The following is a 15259-nucleotide window of genomic DNA, read 5'->3' as shown; positions in this document are numbered from 1 at the left end:
CTGGTTGAACAGATCCTGGGTTTTTTTCTGGTTTGGATCACGTAGTAGTGTGGTACCACACTGAAACTGTCCATTAAACCTGGTTTCGATCAATATTTTTGAGGATAACGCATGTTAGGTCTAGGTTAGGCCGAGGATTTTCACTCATCAGACTCATACTTTCGCATTCTTCACATACTTGTTGAACGGATCCTGGGGTTTTACTGGTTTGGATCACGTAGTAATGTGGTACCACACTGAAACAGTCAATTAAACTTGGTTTCGATCAATATTTTAGAGAATAATCCATGTTAGGTCTAGGTTAGGTCTGGGATTTGCTCTCATCAGGCTCATTCTTTCGCATATTTCTCATACTTGATGGCTAGATCCTGGGGTTTCTGGATTGCATCACGTAGTAATGAAGTACAACACTGAAACAGTCAATTAAACCAAGTTTCCATCAATATTTTAGAGGACAACGCATGTTAGGTCTGGGTTAGGTCTGGGATTCGCCCTCATCAGGCTCATACTTTCGCGTTTTTCACATACTCGTTGAACAGATCCTGGGTTATTTTCTGGTTTGGATCACATAGTAATGTGGTACCACACTGAAACAGTCGATTAAACCAGGTTTCGATCAATATTTTAGAGAATAATTCATGTTAGGTCTAGGTTAGGTCTGGGATTTGCTCTCATCAGGCTCATACTTTCGCGTTTTTCACATACTGGTTGAACAGATCCTGGGTTTTTTTCTGGTTTGGATCGCGTAGTAATGTGGTACCACACTGAAACAGTCGATTAAACCTGGTTTCGATCAATATTTTAGAGGATAACGCAAGTTAAGTCTGGGATAGGTCTGGGATTTGCCCTCATCAGACGCATACTTTCGCACACTTCACATACTCGTTGAACAGATCCTGGGTTATTTTCTGGTTTGGATCACATAGTAATGTGGTACCACACTGAAACAGTCGATTAAACCAGGTTTCGATCAATATTTTAGAGAATAATTCATGTTAGGTCTAGGTTAGGTCTGGGATTTGCTCTCATCAGGCTCATACTTTCGCGTTTTTCACATACTGGTTGAACAGATCCTGGGTTTTTTTCTGGTTTGGATCGCGTAGTAATGTGGTACCACACTGAAACAGTCGATTAAACCTGGTTTCGATCAATATTTTAGAGGATAACGCAAGTTAAGTCTGGGATAGGTCTGGGATTTGCCCTCATCAGACGCATACTTTCGCACACTTCACATACTCGTTGAACAGATCCTGGGTTATTTTCTGGTTTGGATCACATAGTAATGTGGTACCACCCTGAAACAGTCGATTAAACCAGGTTTCGATCAATATTTTAGAGAATAATTCATGTTAGGTCTAGGTTAGGTCTGGGATTTGCTCTCATCAGGCTCATTCTTTCGCATATCTCTCATACTTGATGGCTAGATCCTGGGCTTTTTCTGGATTGCATCACGTAGTAATGAAGTACAACACTGAAACAGTCAATTAAACCTGGTTTCCATCAATATCTTAGAGGACAACGCAAGTTAGGTCTAGGTTAGGTCTGAGATTTTCACTCATCAGACTCATCCTTTCGCATTCTTCACATACTTGTTGAACGAATCCTGGGTTTTTTCTGGTTTGGATCACGTAGTAATGTGGTACCACACTGAAACAGTCGATTAAACCTGGTTTCGATCAAAATTTTAGAGGATAACGCAAGTTAGGTCTGGGATAGGTCTGGGATTTGACCTCATCAGACTCATACTTTCGCACACTTCACATATTCCTTGAACAGATCCTGGGTTTTTTCTGGTTTGGATCACGTAGTAATGAGGGACCACACTGAAACAGTCAATTAAACCTGGTTTCGATCAATATTTTAGAGAATAATTCATGTTAGGTCTAGGTTAGGTCTGGGATTTGCTCTCATCAGGCTCATTCTTTCGCATATTTCTCATACTTGATGGCTAGATCCTGGGCTTTTTCTGGATTGCATCAGGTAGTAATGAAGTACAACACTGAAACAGTCAATTAAACCCGGTTTCCACCAATATCTAAGAGGACAACGCAAGTTGGGTCTGGGATAGGTCTGGGATTTGCCCTCATCAGGCTCATACTTTCGCACACTTCACATACTCGTTGAACAGATCCTGGGTTTTTTCTGGTTTGGATCACGTAGTAGTGTGGGACCACACTGAAACAATCAATTAAACCTGGTCTTGATAAATATTTTAGAGGATAACGCATGTTAGGTCTGGGATAGGTCTGGGATTTGCCCTCATCAGGCTCATACATTCGCGTTTTTCACATACTTGTTGAACGGATCCTGGGTTTTTACTGGTTTGGATCACGTAGTAATGTGGTACCACACTGAAACAGTCAATTAAAACTGGTTTTGATCAATATTTTTGAGGATAACGCATGTTAGGTCTAGGTTAGGCCGAGGATTTTCACTCATCAGACTCATACTTTCGCATTCTTCACATACTTGTTGAACGGATCATGGGTTTCTTCTGGTTTGGATCACGTAGTAATGTGGGACCACACTGAAACAGTCCATTAAACCTGCGTTGGATCAATATTTTAGAGGATAACGCATGTTAGGTCTAGGTTAGGTCGGGGATTTTCACTCATCAGACTCATACTTTCGCATTCTTCACATACTTGTTGAACGGATCCTGGGTTTTTTCTGGTTTGGATCACGTATTAATGTGGTACCACACTGAAACAGTCGATTAAACCTGGTTTCGATCAGTATTTTAGAGGATAACGCAACATAAGTCTGGGATAGGTCTGGGATTTGACCTCATCAGACCCATACTTTCGCGTTTTTCACATACTCGTTGAACAGATCCTGGGTTTTTTCTGGTTTGGATAACGTCGTAATGTGGAACCACACTGAAACAATCAATTAAACCTGGTCTTGATAAATATTTTAGAGGATAACGCATGTTAGGTCTGGGTTAGGTCTGGGATTTGCCCTCATCAGGCTCATTCTTTCGCATATTTCTCAAACTTGATGGCTAGATCCTGGGCTTTTTCTGGATTGCATCACGTAGTAATGTGGTACCACACTGAAACATTCAATTAAACCTGGTCTTGATAAATATTTTAGAGGACAACGCAAGTTAGGTCTGGGATAGGTCTTGGACTTGCCCTCATCAGGCTTATACTTTCACGTTTTTCACATACTTGTTGAACAGATCATGGGTTATTTCTGGTTTGGATAACGTAGTAGTGTGGTACCACACTGAAACAGTCCATTAAACCTGGTTTGTATCAATATTTTAGAGGATAACGCATGTTAGGTCTAGGTTAGGTCTGGGATTTTCACTCATCTGACTCATACTTTCGCATTCTTCACATACTTGTTGAACGGATCCTAGGTTTTTTCTGGTTTGTATCACGTAGTAATGTGGGTCCACACTGAAACAATCAATTAAACCTGGTCTTGATTAATATTATAGAGGATAACGCATGTTAGGTCTGGGATAGGTCTGGGATTTGCCCTCACCAGACACATACTTTCGCACACTTCACATACTCGTTGAACAGATCCTGGGTTTTTTCTGGTTTGGATCACGTAGTAATGTGGTACCACACTGAAACAGTCGATTAAACCTGGTTTCGATCAATATTTTAGAGGATAACGCAAGTTAAGTCTGGGATAGGTCTGGGATTGGCCCTCATCAGACGCATACTTTCGCACACTTCACATACTCGTTGAACAGATCCTGGGTTATTTTCTGGTTTGGATCACATAGTAATGTGGTACCACACTGAAACAGTCGATTAAGCCAGGTTTCTATCAATATTTTTGAGGATAACGCATGTTAGGTCTAGGTTAGGCCTGGGATTTTCACTCATCAGGCTCATACTTTCGCATTCATCACATACTTGTTGAACGGATCCTGGGTTTTTTCTGGTTTGGATCACGTAGTAATGTGGGACCACACTGAAACAGTCGATTAAACCCGGCCTCGATCAATATTTTAGAGGATAACGAAAGTTAAGTCTGGGATAGGTCTGGGATTTGACCTCATCAGACACATACTTTCGCACACTTCACATACTCGATGAACAGATACTGGGTTATTTTCTGGTTTGGATCACATAGTAATGAGGTACCACACTGAAACAGTAGATTAAACCAGGTATCGATCAATATTTTAGAGAATAATTCATGTTAGGTCTAGGTTAGGCCTGGGATTTGCTCTCATCAGGCTCATTCTTTCGCATATTTCTCATACTTGATGGCTAGATCCTGGGCTTTTTCTGGATTGCATCGCGTAGTAATGAAGTACAACACTGAAACAGTCAATTAAACCTGGTTTCCATCAATATCTTGGAGGACAACGCAAGTTAGGTCTGGGATAGGTCTGGGATTTGCCCTCATCAGGGTCATACTTTCGCAGTTCTAACATACATGTTGACCTGATCGAGGGTTTTTTCTGCTTTGGATCACGTAGTAAAGTGGTGCCACAACTAAAACAGTCAATTAAACCTGGTTTCGATCATTATTTTAGAGGATAACGCAAGTTAGGTCTGGGATAGGTCTGGGGTTAGCCCTCATCAGACTCATACTTTCGCATTCTTCACATACTTGTTGAACGGATCCCGGGTTTTTTCTGGTTTGGATCACGTAGTAATGTGGGACCACACTGAAACAATCAATTAAACCTGGTCATGATAAATATTTTAGAGGATAGCGCATGTTATGTCTGGGTTAGGTCTAGGATTTGCCCTCGTCAGGCTCATACTTTCGCATATTTCTCATACTTCATGGCTAGATCCTGGGCTATTTCTGGATTGGATCACGTAGTAATGTGGTACCATACTGAAACAGTCAATTAAACCTGGTTTTGATCAAATTTTAGAGAATAATTCATGTTATGTCTAGGTTAGGTCGGGGATTTGCTCTCATCAGGCTCATTCTTTCGCATATTTCTCATACTTGATGGCTAGATCCTGGGCTATTTCTGGATTGTATCACGTAGTAGTGTGGTACCACACAGAAAAAGTCGGTTAAACCTGGTTTCGATCAATATTTTTGAGGATAACGCATGTTAGGTCTAGGTTAGGCCGGGGATTTTCACTCATCAGACTCATACTTTCGCATTCTTCACATACTTGTTGAACGGATCCTGGGTTTTTTCTGGTTTGGTTCACATAGTAATGAGGTACCATACTGAAACAGTCAATTAAACCTGGTTTTGATCAAATTTTAGAGAATAATTCATGTTATGTCTAGGTTAGGTCTGGGATTTGCTCTCATCAGGCTCATTCTTTCGCATATTTCTCATACTTGATGGCTAGATCCTGGGCTTTTTCTGGATCGCATCACGTAGTAATGAAGTACAACACTGAAACAGTCAATTAAACCTGGTTTCCATCAATATTTTAGAGGACAACGCATGTTAGGTCTAGGTAAGGCCTGGGATTTGCCCTCATCAGGGTCATACTTTCGCAGTTCTAACATACATGTTGACCTGATCGAGTGTTTTTTCTGCTTTGGATCACGTAGTAAAGTGGTACCACACTGAAACAGTCCATTAAACCTGGTTTGGATCAATATTTTAGAGGATAACGCATGTTAGGCCTAGGTTAGCCCTGGGATTTTCACTCATCAGACTCATACTTTCGCATTCTTCACATACTTGTTGAACGGATCCTGGGTTTTTTCTGGTTTGGATCACGTAGTAATGTGGGACCACACTGAAACAGTCAATTAAACCTGGTTTCGATCAATATTTTAGAGAATAATTCATGTTAGGTCTAGGTTAGGTCTGGGATTTGCTCTCATCAGGCTCATTCTTTCGCATATTTCTCATACTTGATGGCTAGATCCTGGGCATTTTCTGGATTGCATCACGTAGTAATGAAGTGCAACACTGAAACAGTCAATTAAACCTGGTTTCCATCAATATCTTAGAGGACAACGCAAGTTAGGTCTGGGATAGGTCTGGGATTTGACCTCATCAGGGTCATACTTTCACAGTTTTAACATGCATGTTGACCTGATCGAGGGTTTTTTCTGCTTTGGACCATGTAGTAAAGTGGTACCACAACTAAAACAGTCAATTAAACCTGTTTTCGATCATTATTTTAGAGGATAACGCAAGTTAGGTCTGGGATAGGTCTGGGATTTGCCCTCATCAGGCTCATTCTTTCGCATATTTCTCATACTTCATGGCTAGATCCTGGGCTATTTCTGGATTGGGTCACGTAGTAAAGTGGTACCACACTGAAACAGTCCATTAAACCTGGTTTGGATCAATATTTTAGAGGATAACGCATGTTAGGTCTAGGTTAACCCTGGGATTTTCACTCATCAGACTCATACTTTCGCATTCTTCACATACTTGTTGAACGGATCCTGGGTTTTTTCTGGTTTGGTTCACGTAGTAATGTGGTACCACACTGGAACATTCAATTAAACCTGGTCTTGATAAATATTTTAGAGGATAACGCATGTTAGGTTTGGGTTAGTTCTAGGATTTGCCCTCATCTGGCTCATACTTACGCATATTTCTCATACTTCATGGCTAGATCCTGGGCTGTTTCTGTATTGTATCACGTAGTAATGTGGTACCACGCTGAAACAGTCAATTAAACCCGGTCTCGTTCAATATTTCAGAGGATAACGCAAGTTAGGTCTGGGATAGGTCTGGGATTTGCCCTCATCAGGCTCATACTTTCGCCGTTTTTCACATACTTGTTGAACAGATCCTGGGTTTTTTCCGGTTTGGGTCACGTAGTAGTGTGGTACCACACAGAAAAAGTCGGTTAAACCTGGTTTCGATCAATATTTTTGAGGATAACGCATGTTAGGTCTAGGTTAGGCCGGGGATTTTCACTCATCAGACTCATACTTTCGGATTCTTCACATACTTGTTGGACGGATCCTGGGTTTTTTCTGGTTTGGATCACGTAGTAATGAAGTACAACACTGAAACAGTCAATTAAACCTGGTTTCCATCAATATTTTAGAGAATAATTCATGTTATGTCTTGGTTAGGTCTGGGATTTGCTCACATCAGGTTCATTCTTTCGCATATTTCTCATACTTGATGGCTAGATCCTGGGCTTTTTCTGGATTGCATCACGTAGTAATGAAGTACAACACTGAAACAGTCAATTAAACCTGGTCATGATAAATATTTTAGAGGATGACGCATGTTAGGTCTGAGTTAGGTCTAGGATTTGCCCTCGTCAGGCTCATACTTTCGCATAATTCTCATACTTCATGGCTAGATCCTGGGCTATTTCTGGATTGGATCACGTAGTAATGTGGTACCACACTGAAACAGTCAATTAAACCTGGTTTTGATCAATATTTTAGAGAATAATTCATGTTATGTCTTGGTTAGGTCTGGGATTTGCTCTCATCAGGTTCATTCTTTCGCATATTTCTCATACTTGATGGCTAGATCCTGGGCTTTTTCTGGATTGCATCACGTAGTAATGAAGTACAACACTGAAACAGTCAATTAAACCTGGTCATGATAAATATTTTAGAGGATGACGCATGTTAGGTCTGAGTTAGGTCTAGGATTTGCCCTCGTCAGGCTCATACTTTCGCATAATTCTCATACTTCATGGCTAGATCCTGGGCTATTTCTGGATTGGATCACGTAGTAAAGTGGTACCACACTGAAACATTCAGTTAAACCTGGTCTTGATAAATATTTTTGAGGATAACGCATGTTAGGTCTGGGTTAGGTCTAGGATTTGCCCTCATCAGGCTCATACTTTCGCATATTTCTCATACCTCATGGCTAGATCCTGGGCTATTTCTGGATTGGATCACGTAGTAATGTGGTACCACACTGAAACAGTCAATTAAACCTGGTTTCGATCAATATTTTAGAGGATAACGCAAGTTAGGTCTGGGATAGGTCTGGGATTTTCACTCGTCAGACTCATACTTTCGCATTCTTCACATACTTGTTGATCGGATCCTGGGTTTTTTCTGGTTTGGATCACGTAGTAATGTGGGACCACACTGAAACAGTCGATTAAACCTGGTTTCGATTAATATTTTTGAGGATAACGCATGTTAGGTCTGGGATAGGTCTGGGATTTGCCCTCATCAGGCTCATACTTTCGCAGTTTTAACATGCATGTTGACCTGATCGAGGGTTTTTTCTGCATTGGATCACGTAGTAAAGTGGTACCACACTGAAACTGTCCATTAAACCTGGTTTCGATCAATATTTTAGAGAATAATTCATGTTAGGGCTAGGTTAGGTCTGGGATTTGCTCTCATCAGGCTCATTCTTTCGCATATTTCTCATACTTGATGGCTAGATCCTGGGCTTTTTCTGGATTGCATCACGTAGTAATGAAGTACAACACTGAAACAGTCAATTAAACCTGGTTTCCATCAATATTTTAGAGGACAACGCATGTTAGGTCTAGGTTAGGCCTGGGATTTGCCCACATCAGGGTCATACTGTCGCAGTTTTAACATACATGTTGACCTGATCGAGGGTTTTTTCTGCATTGGATCACGTAGTAAAGTGGTACCACACTAAAACAGTCAATTAAACCTGGTTTCGATCAATATTTTAGAGGATAACGCAAGTTAGGTCTGGGATAGGTCTGGGATTTGCCCTCATCAGGCTCATACTTTCGCGTCTTTCACATACTTGTTGAACAGATCCAGGGTTTTTTTCTGGTTTGGATCACGTAGTAGTGTGGTACCACACTGAAACTGTCCATTAAACCTGGTTTCGATCAATATTTTTGAGGATAACGCATGATAGGTCTAGGTTAGGCCGAGGATTTTCACTCATCAGACTCATACTTTCGCATTCTTCACATACTTGTTGAACGGATCTAGGGTTTTTTCTGGTGTGGATCACGTAGTAATGTGGTACCACACTGAAACAATCAATTAAACCTGGTCTTGATAAATATTTTAGAGGATAACGCATGTTAGGTCTGGGTTAGGTCTAGGATTTGCTCTCGTCAGGCTCATACTTTCGCATATTTCTCATACCTCATGGCTAGATCCTGGGCTATTTCTGGATTGGATCACGTAGTAATGTGGTACCACACTGAAACAGTCAATTAAACCTGGTTTCGATCAATATTTTAGAGGATAACGCAAGTTAGGTCTGGGATAGGGCTGGGATTTGCCCTCATCAGGCTCATACTTTTGCGTCTTTCACATACTTGTTGAACAGATCCAGGGTTTTTTTCTGGTTTGGATCACGTAGTAGTGTGGTACCACACTGAAACTGTCCATTAAACCTGGTTTCGATCAATATTTTTGAGGATAACGCATGTTAGGTCTAGGTTAGGCGGAGGATTTTCACTCATCAGACTCATACTTTCGCATTCTTCACATACTTGTTGAACGGATCCTGGGGTTTTACTGGTTTGGATCACGTAATAATGTGATACCACACTGAAACAGTCAATTAAACCTGGTTTCGATCAATATTTTAGAGAATAATTCATGTTAGGTCTAGGTTAGGTCTGGGATTTGCTCTCATCTGGCTCATTCTTTCGCATAATTCTCATACTTGATGGCTAGATCCTGGGCTTTTTCTGGATTGCATCACGTAGTAATGAAGTACAACACTGAAACAGTCAATTAAACCTGGTTTCCATCAATATTTTAGAGGACAACGCATGTTAGGTCTAGGTTAGGCCTGGGATTTGCCCTCATCAGGGTCATACTTTCGCAGTTTTAGCATACATGTTGACCAGATCGAGGGTTTTTTCTGCTTTGGATCACGTAGTAAAGTGGTACCACACTGAAGCAGTCCATTAAACCTGGTTTGGATAAATATTTTAGAGGATAACGCATGTTACGTTTGGGTTAGGTCTAGGATTTGCCCTCGTCAGGCTCAAACTTTCGCATATTTCTCATACTTCATGGCTAGATCCTGGGCTGTATCAGGAATGTATCACGTAGTAATGTGGTACCACACTGAAACATTCAGTTAAACCTGGTCTTGATAAATATTTTTGAGGATAACGCATGTTAGGTCTGGGTTAGGCCTGGGATTTGCCCTCAACAGACCCATGCTTTCGCATTTTTCACATACTTGTTGAACAGATCCTGGGTTTTTTCTGGTATGGATCACGTAGTAATGTGGTACCACACTGAAACATTCAGTTAAACCTGGTCTTGATAAATATTTTTGAGGATAACGCATGTTAGGTCTGGGTTAGGTCTAGGATTTGCCCTCATCAGGCTCATACTTTCGCATATTTCTCATACCTCATGGCTAGATCCTGGGCTATTTCTGGATTGGATCACGTAGTAATGTGGTACCACACTGAAACAGTCAATTAAACCTGGTTTCGATCAATATTTTAGAGGATAACGCAAGTTAGGTCTGGGATAGGTCTGGGATTTTCACTCGTCAGACTCATACTTTCGCATTCTTCACATACTTGTTGATCGGATCCTGGGTTTTTTCTGGTTTGGATCACGTAGTAATGTGGGACCACACTGAAACAGTCGATTAAACCTGGTTTCGATTAATATTTTTGAGGATAACGCATGTTAGGTCTGGGATAGGTCTGGGATTTGCCCTCATCAGGCTCATACTTTCGCAGTTTTAACATGCATGTTGACCTGATCGAGGGTTTTTTCTGCATTGGATCACGTAGTAAAGTGGTACCACACTGAAACTGTCCATTAAACCTGGTTTCGATCAATATTTTAGAGAATAATTCATGTTAGGGCTAGGTTAGGTCTGGGATTTGCTCTCATCAGGCTCATTCTTTCGCATATTTCTCATACTTGATGGCTAGATCCTGGGCTTTTTCTGGATTGCATCACGTAGTAATGAAGTACAACACTGAAACAGTCAATTAAACCTGGTTTCCATCAATATTTTAGAGGACAACGCATGTTAGGTCTAGGTTAGGCCTGGGATTTGCCCACATCAGGGTCATACTGTCGCAGTTTTAACATACATGTTGACCTGATCGAGGGTTTTTTCTGCATTGGATCACGTAGTAAAGTGGTACCACACTAAAACAGTCAATTAAACCTGGTTTCGATCAATATTTTAGAGGATAACGCAAGTTAGGTCTGGGATAGGTCTGGGATTTGCCCTCATCAGGCTCATACTTTCGCGTCTTTCACATACTTGTTGAACAGATCCAGGGTTTTTTTCTGGTTTGGATCACGTAGTAGTGTGGTACCACACTGAAACTGTCCATTAAACCTGGTTTCGATCAATATTTTTGAGGATAACGCATGATAGGTCTAGGTTAGGCCGAGGATTTTCACTCATCAGACTCATACTTTCGCATTCTTCACATACTTGTTGAACGGATCTAGGGTTTTTTCTGGTGTGGATCACGTAGTAATGTGGTACCACACTGAAACAATCAATTAAACCTGGTCTTGATAAATATTTTAGAGGATAACGCATGTTAGGTCTGGGTTAGGTCTAGGATTTGCTCTCGTCAGGCTCATACTTTCGCATATTTCTCATACCTCATGGCTAGATCCTGGGCTATTTCTGGATTGGATCACGTAGTAATGTGGTACCACACTGAAACAGTCAATTAAACCTGGTTTCGATCAATATTTTAGAGGATAACGCAAGTTAGGTCTGGGATAGGGCTGGGATTTGCCCTCATCAGGCTCATACTTTTGCGTCTTTCACATACTTGTTGAACAGATCCAGGGTTTTTTTCTGGTTTGGATCACGTAGTAGTGTGGTACCACACTGAAACTGTCCATTAAACCTGGTTTCGATCAATATTTTTGAGGATAACGCATGTTAGGTCTAGGTTAGGCGGAGGATTTTCACTCATCAGACTCATACTTTCGCATTCTTCACATACTTGTTGAACGGATCCTGGGGTTTTACTGGTTTGGATCACGTAATAATGTGATACCACACTGAAACAGTCAATTAAACCTGGTTTCGATCAATATTTTAGAGAATAATTCATGTTAGGTCTAGGTTAGGTCTGGGATTTGCTCTCATCTGGCTCATTCTTTCGCATAATTCTCATACTTGATGGCTAGATCCTGGGCTTTTTCTGGATTGCATCACGTAGTAATGAAGTACAACACTGAAACAGTCAATTAAACCTGGTTTCCATCAATATTTTAGAGGACAACGCATGTTAGGTCTAGGTTAGGCCTGGGATTTGCCCTCATCAGGGTCATACTTTCGCAGTTTTAGCATACATGTTGACCAGATCGAGGGTTTTTTCTGCTTTGGATCACGTAGTAAAGTGGTACCACACTGAAGCAGTCCATTAAACCTGGTTTGGATAAATATTTTAGAGGATAACGCATGTTACGTTTGGGTTAGGTCTAGGATTTGCCCTCGTCAGGCTCAAACTTTCGCATATTTCTCATACTTCATGGCTAGATCCTGGGCTGTATCAGGAATGTATCACGTAGTAATGTGGTACCACACTGAAACATTCAGTTAAACCTGGTCTTGATAAATATTTTTGAGGATAACGCATGTTAGGTCTGGGTTGGGTCTAGGATTTGCCCTCATCAGGCTCATACTTTCGCATATTTCTTATACTTCATGGATAGATCCTGGGCTATTTTCTGATTTGGATCACATAGTAATGTGGTACCACACTGAAACAGTCGATTAAACCAGGTTTTGATCAATATTTTTGAGGACAACGCATGTTAGGTCTAGGTTAGGCCTGGTATTTTCACTCATCAGACTCATTCTTTCGCATTCTTCACATACTTGTTGAACGGATCCTGGGTTTTTTCTGGTTTGGATCACGTAGTAATGTGGGACCACACTGAAACAATCAATTAAACCTGGTCTTGATAAATATTTTAGAGGATAACGCATGTTAGGTCTGGGTTAGGTCTAGGATTTGCCATCATCAGGCTCATACTTTCGTATATTTCTCATACTTCATGGCTGGATCCTGGGCTATTACTGGATTGGATCACGTAGTAATGTGGTACCACACTGAAACAGTCAATTAAACCTGGTTTCAATCAATATTTTAGAGAATAATTCATGTTAGGACTGGGTTAGGTCTGGGATTTGCTCTCATCAGGGTCATACTTTCGCAGTTCTAACATACATGTTGACCTGATCGAGGGTTTTTTCTGCTTTGGATCACGTAGCAAAGTGGTACTACACTGAAACAGTCCACTAAACCTGGTTTGGATCAATATTTTAGAAGATAGTGCATGTTAGGTCTAGGTTAGCCCTGAGATTTTCACTCATCAGACTCATGCTTTCGCATTCTTCAGATACTTGTTGAACGGATCCTGGGTTTTTTCTGGTATGGTTCACGTAGTAATGTGGGACCACACTGAAACAATCAATTAAACCTGGTCTTGATAAATATTTTAGAGGATAACGCATGTTAGGTCTGGGTTAGGTCTAGGATTTGCTCTCGTCAAGCTCATACTTTCGCATATTTCTCATACCTCATGGCTAGATCCTGGGCTGTTTCAGGATTGTATCACGTAGTAATGTGGTACCACACTGAAACATTCAGTTAAACCTGGTCTTGATAACTATTTTTGAGGATAACGCATGTAAGGTCTGGGTTAGGTCTAGGATTTGCTCTCGTCAGGCTCATACTTTCGCATATTTCTCATACCTCATGGCTAGATCCTGGGCTATTTCTGGATTGTATCACGTAGTAATGTGGTAACACACTGAAACAGTCAATTAAACCTGGTTTCGATCAATATTTTAGAGGATAACGCAAGTTAGGTCTAGGTTAGGCCTGGGATTTGCCCTCATCAGGCCCATACTTTCGCGTTTTTCACATACCGGTTGAACAGATCCTGGGTTTTTTTCTTGTTTGGATCACGTAGTAGTGTGGTACCACACTGAAACTGTCCATTAAACCTGGTTTCGATCAATATTTTTGAGGATAACGCATGTTAGGTCTAGGTTAGGCCGAGGATTTCCACTCATCAGACTCATACTTTCGCATTCTTCACATACTTGTTGAACGGATCCTGGGGTTTTGCTGGATTGGATCACGTAGTAATGTGGTGCCACACTGAAACTGTCAATTAAACCTTGTTTCGATCAATATTTTAGAGGATAACGCAAGTTAGGTCTGGGATAGGTCTGGGATTCGCCCTCATCAGGCTCATACTTTCGCAGGCTTCACATACTCGTTTAACAGATCCTGGGTTTTCTCTGGTTTGGATCACGAAGTAGTGAGGTATCACACTGAAACAGTCGATTAAACCTGGTTTCCATCAATATCTTAGAGGATAACGCATGTAAGGTCTAGGTTAGGCCTGGGATTTTCACTCATCGGACTCATACTTTCGCATTCTTCTCATACTTGTTGAACGGATCCTGGGTTTTTTCTGGTTTGGATAACGTAGTAATGTGGGACCACACTGAAACAATCAATTAAACCTGGTCTTGATAAATATTTTAGAGGATAACGCATGTTAGGTCTGGGTTAGGTCTGGGATTTGCTCTCATCAGGCTCATTCTTTCGCATATTTCTCATACTTGATAGCTAGATCCTGGGCTTTTTCTGGATTGCATCACGTAGTAATGAAGTACAACACTAAAACAGTCAATTAAACCTGGTTTCGATCAATATTTTAGAGAATAATTCATGTTAGGTCTAGGTTAGGCCTGGGATTTGCCCTCATCAGGGTCATACTTTCGCAGTTCTAACATACATGTTGACCTGATCGAGGGTTTTTTCTGCTTTGGATCACGTAGTAAAGTGGTACCACACTGAAACAGTCCACCAAACCAGGTTTGGATCAATATTTTAGAGGATAGTGCATGTTAGGTCTAGGTTAGCCCTGAGATTTTCACTCATCAGACTCATACTTTCGCATTCTTCAGATACTTGTTGAACGGATCCTGGGTTTTTTCTGATATGGTTCACGTAGTAATGTGGTCCCACACTGAAACAATCAATTAAACCAGGTCTTGATAAATATTTTAGATGATAACGCATGTTAGGTCTGGGTTAGGTCTAGGATTTGCTCTCGTCAAGCTCATACTTTCGCATATTTCTCATACTTCATGGCTAGATCCTGGGCTATTTCTGGATTGGATCACGTAGTAATGTGGTACCACACTGAAACAGTCAATTAAACCTGGTTTTGATCAATATTTTAGAGAATAATTCATGTTAGGTCTGGGATTTGCCCTCATCAGGGTCATAGTTTCGCAGTTTTAACATGCATGTAGACCTGATCGAGGGTTTTTTCTGCTTTGGATCACGTAGTAAAGTGGTGCCACAACTAAAACAATCAATTAAACCTGGTTTCGATCATTATTTTAGAGGATAACGCATGTTAGGTT

This window comes from Colletes latitarsis, chromosome 1 (assembly GCF_051014445.1).
Source record: "Colletes latitarsis isolate SP2378_abdomen chromosome 1, iyColLati1, whole genome shotgun sequence".
Classification (NCBI taxonomy): domain Eukaryota; kingdom Metazoa; phylum Arthropoda; class Insecta; order Hymenoptera; family Colletidae; genus Colletes; species Colletes latitarsis.
Note: the sequence above shows the minus strand (reverse complement) of the source record.